This window comes from Camellia sinensis, chromosome 3, assembly GCF_055761805.1.
Source record: "Camellia sinensis isolate YWXY chromosome 3, ASM5576180v1, whole genome shotgun sequence".
Classification (NCBI taxonomy): Eukaryota; Viridiplantae; Streptophyta; class Magnoliopsida; order Ericales; family Theaceae; genus Camellia; species Camellia sinensis.
In genome coordinates, this window is record NC_138963.1 from 99361733 (window position 1) to 99369107 (window position 7375).

General features: G+C 34.3%; 1 long non-coding RNA gene across 1 annotated transcript; it reads left to right on the forward strand.

The window, feature by feature from the left end:
* Positions 1-227: 227 nt before the first annotated feature.
* LOC145821075 (uncharacterized) lies at positions 228-5716 on the forward strand. The gene is made up of 6 exons (XR_014363113.1): positions 228-325; positions 415-509; positions 2044-2134; positions 2229-2299; positions 3106-3183; positions 5554-5716. It is a non-coding gene; the product is annotated as an uncharacterized LOC145821075 (long non-coding RNA).
* Positions 5717-7375: the final 1659 nt, after the last annotated feature.

The following is a 7375-nucleotide window of genomic DNA, read 5'->3' on the forward strand; positions in this document are numbered from 1 at the left end:
TCTTCCAAAGGCTGCATAGTTTATTTGATTTGTGTGATGAATGAACATTGGCTATTTCAGTAAGTTTTTTTCCCAGTTGATGCCATATGCATTTACTGGTTGTCTAGCAGCAATCATACTTCTTCTATTAACAAACCATCCGTTTGTCAAATGATGCCTAAAATTATTCAATGCTCATATGAAAGCTTCGATTACATGACCTGAACTCATTATTTATTTTCTTTGGAAGGTGAGGGCTACATCAGTTACTTGTTTTGTGGGAATAACTTCTTCAATTTTCTCTTCACTACCAAAGAAGAAGCAGGACTTCATTCTTACTTCCTCTGTAAGTCTTCCAAAAAACAAAAAATTGTAATATTGTCAGTACAACAAAGATAACTTCATTTGTCCATTTTACCTGCAACCCCTTTGTAGGTCAATGCTGCTCTGAATGATGAGGTTTCTTCAATCAAATCTGTTGTTTGTCGTGCCATTGGTGTCATCACATGTTTTCCACAAATTGCTCAGAGGTAATACTGACATATTGTAAACTGTTGAAATCAGTTTGGTACTTACCGAATAGACCGAAATTTACGAGGAATTTAAATCATATAGTGCAGAGATCCTTGGTAAATTTATCCATGTTGCTAATGTTACTACTCACGACCCATTGGTCTTGGTAATATTTCTGGTTTCATCTGTATGTGTGTGCAAATGTGAAATTTAAGGGGTGGACTAGTCAAGGGGTGGACTGCACAGTCACTAGGTGCATTTGGAATAATATAGCCCCACCCAAAGTTCAATTCTTGAGTTGGTTAGCGTGGAAAGGAAGGATAAAATGCTCTGAATTCTTGCAAAGAATAGGAGTGTTGAGCCCAAACGCCTTGGCTGTCTGTGTGTTCTGCAGATCTGGGGTGGAGTTCGTAAATCATGTTTTTCTGCACTGTCCTATCATTTGGAAAGTGTGGGCCATGTTAGTGAACTGGTGGAATTATAAGTGGGTTATCCCTGGATCAGTGGAGGGACTACTCCTGTCGTGGTCAGGCATAAAAGTGAAGAAGAAGTTGCAAGCAGTTTGGAAGATTATACCTCTAACAGTCATGTGGTCTGTGTGGAAAAGCAGAAACGATTGTTTATTTAATAAGGCACAACCGGATTGGAAGGCATTGGTAGAACTGATAAAGGCTAGAGTCGCGTTGTGGGTTTCTACATCATTAAAGGGGTTTAACTATTCGGTGCAAGATGTCATCTTTAACCTGAGTCAAGTGTGTCACTGTGTGTAATTAAGTGCTGAATTGCTTCTGGTTTTGTGGTTGGTTAGTTGGTCTGCTCTGAAGTCTGTGTTGAGTTTGTCATAAATTGGTTCAGTTGGCTATGGAGTGTACTTTCAAGGCTTAATGCTGTGTGATTCAGTTGTCAAGCCAGAGGAGTGTCCATCTGCATCTTTGCTCTTACTCAAGGAAAGGTGTCTGGTTTGTTTGTTTGGGCTATTGCTAGGCAATGTAGCTTAAGGCAAATCTGCTCCATCTGTATGCTCCAGCAGTGGTGACTTCTGCAGTTCTGTTGCAAGGATAGGTGTCTGGTTGCAGGTTGCTGTTTTGTTCTATTTGGACTGTTTTTGGTCTGGTTAGCTCTGTCTGCTCTGGGCTGTTATGCATATCTGTGGTCTGCTATGTGGGTAGCCGGTGGGAGGTGTAATGCTAGTGCTAGCAGTATTTTGGCTGGGTCTGAAGTCTGGCTTGTTCTTTGAGCTTGTGTGGGTTTTGGTAGAGTTTCTTAATACTGGTACAGTGGCATGGAGATGCAAGGTCACCATGCTTCTGGCTGATAATTGTCCTGTTCAGTTCTGTTTTGTTTTTTTCTTGTTTTTGTTGGTTTCTCACCAACTGGAGGTTGGAGCTTCATTTAGCTCTAAGCTCCTCTTTATTGATGTTCTGTATCTCTTTTACATTCTTACATCAATAAAGATTTTCTTTGCCGATCAAAAAAAAAAAATGTGAAATTTACCATTCCTGTACATTTTAAGATTTGTAACTTATGCATGTAAATAATTCTTGTTAATAGGTGTGGATTACAACGTCTTGGGCTTTAGCAAATATATGTGACTCTCTCCATCATTGTATTAATGTTGTTACCTCCAAAAGGTGTTTTGTGGGTGAGCTTAAGCTTTATTAGTGTGATTTATCATATATATTTCTTTCGTAGATTTGGATTCAGTTATTTGACTATATATTTCTTTGATGTGTTAGATTTGAAGGTGGCGTCTCATTTAATTGTACTCTTAATTGAGTGTTCCTTGCGACTGACAAAAGGTGACAAGGTAAGCACGTTAAGTTGCCATTTTTTTTCTCTCGTCACATTCAGGTATAATGCTTTGCCACCATAAACTAGAATCGTTTATAAAGTACAATTTAGTTTTACTTTTTATTTCTCTCTCTAGCATGCACCTGAATGAATTCCATATAGTGGTCTTCTTTTAGATTTTGCTGTTGTGTTTTCATGATTCTTTGGGCTAGGAACAAGAACAATATTTCACACAAATCCATTGAGAACTATAGCCTTAGAAATAATTAGCTTTCTTACATTTAAATTATGTATATGATTGTAACAGCCCATCTATTCCAAGGAATGTTAATCCATCTGTGAGATTGTTGGAAAATTGAAAGAAAATGGAAAAAAAAAAAAAAAAAGAGGTTTCAGGTGGGAAAATGATGGACCATCGAATAAGTGAAGAGATCTGTACACAAAGAAGGATAAGGGAACTAAGAGTAATACTACAATGCATGAACCAAGTACTTTGACTTCACAATCCAACTATTTTTCTATACTTGATGAATGCACGGTGAAAGATGGGGTTTATAAAGGGTGTGGCTCTTAGTTGCACGAAGTGGGGCCGGTGGCTGGGATGGAACTGCACTGCCATGGTGCACTGCTAGGTTGGGAGCGCCTCCGGGAGAGCTTTGTATTATGTGTATATATAATGTAACATCAAAAATAGAAGATTTTCTTTTTTGTTGGGTTTATTCAAAAACTGATTGGCTTACATATTGAAGCAAGAGTTCTTACTGATAACATCCTCCTATTATTGTTCTTATACTACTTCTCTTCTCCTCTTATTAGTAACAGGGGGTTGATATGTTTGGCAAGCGTGTTGGCTTTGTTAAGTTCAATGCAGATGTGATTGATAAGGCAACAGGAAAGAAGGTATTTCATCAGCCAGATGGTTTCTTTCTTTGGATTTATCTGATTAAGCATCTTAGTGTTTTGCATCTGAATTTAGATCATGCCCTAGTTCTTTTTTTTGAAATTTTAATTTTTATGTTCTTTCTTTCTACAACTAAAGTTAAACATGCTTAGGTTCCAGGTATTGTGTTTGCACATGGACAGCAATAGTTGTGCTGACCCTTTTAGAGTTAGATGACAAGACTTATGTTGTGCTTATTGAGCAAGTACTGTGTTTTTGTCTATACATGTATTTTATTTTATATTCTTGATGAAGTATATGAATTCTTAAAATAAGTATAATTGTTAGTTAATGAGTTAGATAGCAATTCTTAATGAAGAGTTGCTAAACTTTAGTAAACTTTAGCAATTCTATCATTGAATATAAATACGATTAACAAAGAATACCACGAATATCATAGATACCGGACACATTGAGTGGCCACCATGAACCTACAAATTATGAGACCAATGAGAACCCATATACACCACCACCAGATGATGCGGAAAACTTTCAAACACCTTGAAAACTCATCGTTTGTGAAAACTTGTCATTTAGTAAATTTTTTTCCAAACCAATTAACTCACTAAAATGGTCAAATGGCGTCGAATATCAACAAAACTTGACACACACGATGAACTAGGCATAAATGACTTATAGGAGAAGAAGAGACTTGAAACTGATTCTCAATTTTGAATCTAAAGCTTAATTTCTGTTTATGAAAACTTCTATTTAACAAACTTTTTTTTCCGAACCGGTTGACTCACTAAAATGGTCAAACGGGTTCGAATGTCAACGAAACTTGACGCACACAACATACTAGGCACAAGTGACTTGTAGGAGAAAATGAGACTCAAAATCGATTCTCGATTTTGAATCTAGAGCCTAATTTTCGTTTATGAAAACTTATTCCTTACACACTCTTTTTCGAACCGGTTGGCACACTAAAATACTCAAACAGGCTCAGATGTCAATGAAACTTGACATACACAACCTACTAGGCACAAGCGACTTATAGGAGAAGACGGGACTAGCAACCAGTTCCCGGTTTTGAATCTAGAGCCTCATTTCAATTTATGAAAACTTATTCTTTACAAACTTTTTTTCAAATCGGCTGACACACTAAAATGCTCAAACTAGCTTGGATGTCAACAAAACCTGATACATACAACACACTAAGCACAAGTGACTTGTAGGAGAAGACGGGACTCAAAACCGATTCCCGATTTTGAATCTAGAGCCTATTTTCCGTTTATGAAAACCTCTTCTTTACAAATCCTTATTCCGATGCGGTTGACTCACTAAAATGGTCAAACAGGGTCGGATGTCAACGAAACTTGACACACACAACATACTAGGCACAAATGACTTATAGGAGAAGACGGGACTCAAAATTGATTCCCAATTTTCAATCTAGAGCCTAATTTTCGTTTATGAAAACTTATTCCTTACAAACTCTTTTTCGAATAGGTTGACACACTAAAATGCTCAAACGGGCTCGAATGTTAACGAAACTTGACACACACAACATAATAGGCACAAGTGACTTGTAGGAGAAGATGGAACTCGAAACTGATTCCCGGTTTTGAATGTAGAGTCTAATTTCTGTTTATGAAAACTTGTTCTTTAGAAATTCTTTTGCAAACCAATTGACTCACTAAAATTTTCAAACGGCATCGGATGTCAACAAAACTTGACACACATAACTAACTAGGCACAAATGACTTGTAAAAGGAGATGGAACTCGAAACCATTTCTCAGTTTTGAATCTAAACTCTAATTTCCGTTTATGAAAACTTGTTCTTTAAAAACTCTTTTTCAAACTGGTTTACTCACTAAAATGCTCACACGGCGTCCAATGTCAACAAAACTTGACATACATGACTAACTAGGCACCAATGATTTGTAGGATAAGACGGAACTCGAAATCGATTCTCGATTTTGAATCTAGAGCCTAATTTCTATTTATGAAAACTTGTTCTTTAAAAACTCTTTTTCGAACTAGTTGACTCACTAAAATACTCACACGGCATCCGATGTCAACGAAACTTGACACACACGACTAACTAGGCACAAATGACTTGTAGGAGAACTCGAAACCAATTCCCTGTTTTAAATCTAAAGCCTAATTTCCATTTATGAAAACTTGTTCTTTACAAATTCTTTTCATCTTTTGTGTTTATTCGATTATTGTTAGATTATAGCACAATGTGTTCAATCACTACCTGATTTTAATAGTATTATCATCATTGTAGGATGTAATTAAAGTTTCTTTGAACAGTTCACGTATACTAATAGTCCAATTGGCGGAGGGATTTCTTATTAGTGACAATCCGTTGTAAAATTTACAGAGTTCCAATTAGCCCTGAATATTGCAAAGTCTTTGTCTTAAAAGTGAAAAAGCCGAATGCTCTTTTGGAAACAACATCCCGAGGTCTAAGAACAGTTGGAGAAGCTGTTGGAAGATACATTATGTGGTGCTCAATTCATGTATATATTACAATCTTTTTTTCTTTTTTTTTGTATTTGTTTATTTGTTGAAACAAATATCATGTTTTACATTTTCTGTAAGCTTGAAATTAATAATATTGTAAATATATATATATATATATATATTGGTTTTCTTTTTGCAGATGTAACCCTTTTGAGTACGTGATGATATTTTCGCATATTGATATTGGAGTTTACAATCTTATTTATGTATTTATTTATTTATCGAAATAAATATCCAATGTTTTACATTGTTTGTAAGCTTGAAATTAATTATATGTAAATGATTTTTTTTTTTTTTTGGTTTGTTTTTGCAAATGCAACCCTTTTGAGTACGTGATGATATCTTCGCATGTCTATATTGCAGCTTACAATCTTTTTTGTATTTATTTATTTTTTAAAATAAATGTCAAATGTTTTACATTTTCTATAAAATTGAAATTAATTATATTGTAAATGATTTTTTTTGTGTGTTTCTTTTGCAGATGCAACCCTTTTTGAGTACGTGACGATATGTTCGCATATCAATATTGGAGCTTACTGTTGATACTAAAACAAACTATAATGTATATGTTTTTTTATTTGTATTGTTGATACTTTTGTTTTGCTTTAGATACAAAATTTTAAGTTCTTAAATATCAAAAATAATTAGTATTGTTGGAGAATGTTTTATATATTTTTGTAAAGAATATTTGGTTGACAATTGTTACAAGGTACATATATACGTATGATTTTGAGAATGTGGATGTGGATGTGGATGTGGATGTAGATGTGGATGTATTTTATTTTAGAAAATATTAATAATTTGTACAGAGAATGAATTAATAAAATATATATTTATTTTATGAAAATAATTTTATTGCGACAATAATAACCGTCGCTAATGTAATCATCATTTCCTTACATTTTATTAGCGATGGGTTAGCCTGTAACATATACATATTAGTTCAAATCTTTAGCGACGGTTTAAACTATCGCAAATATGGTATTAATTTAATTCTACTTTTTTGCGACGTTTTAGACCGTCGCTAATAATACTTTTCACGACGGTTTAAACTGTCGCAAATACGATATTAATTTAATTCTACTTTTTTTGCAACGTTTTAGACCGTCACTAATAATACTTTTTGCAACTTCAAATACCGTCGCTAAAAAAGTTTTGACAACGGCAACCAACATCGTCAATAGAAGTTTTTTTCTCTTTTTTTTTGTGTCAGGTTAAACCGTCTCAAAAACTATTGATTAGCTGTCGCTACAAGAACGCGACGGTTTGTAACCGTTGCAAATACTTTTTCTCACTCCCCCCTCCGCCACCCCCCATTTCCCCGTAGCTGCTCCGTCGTAAAAAGTCTTTTGCAATAATATATGGACCTTTTGCGACATTTGATACCATCTCAAATGTCTGATTTTTAGTAGTGTGACTTTTTTTTTTTTTTTTAGTGACTTTTTTATTTTTAGGCTAAAAAGTGATGTTGCCAAACAAAGCCTAAGTTCTGTTTTGTTCCCAAAATTTTCATTCTCCATAACAATATATTTTTATTTCAATTTTACTCTTCCCCTTAACACATAATCCAAGAAATTCATAAATAATTTAATTTAATTTAATTTATTTAAATTTTAATAATAAAAATGTTTTTAATTTTTGAAATTAAAAAAATTCATAAACAAAAAAAATTCACTAAG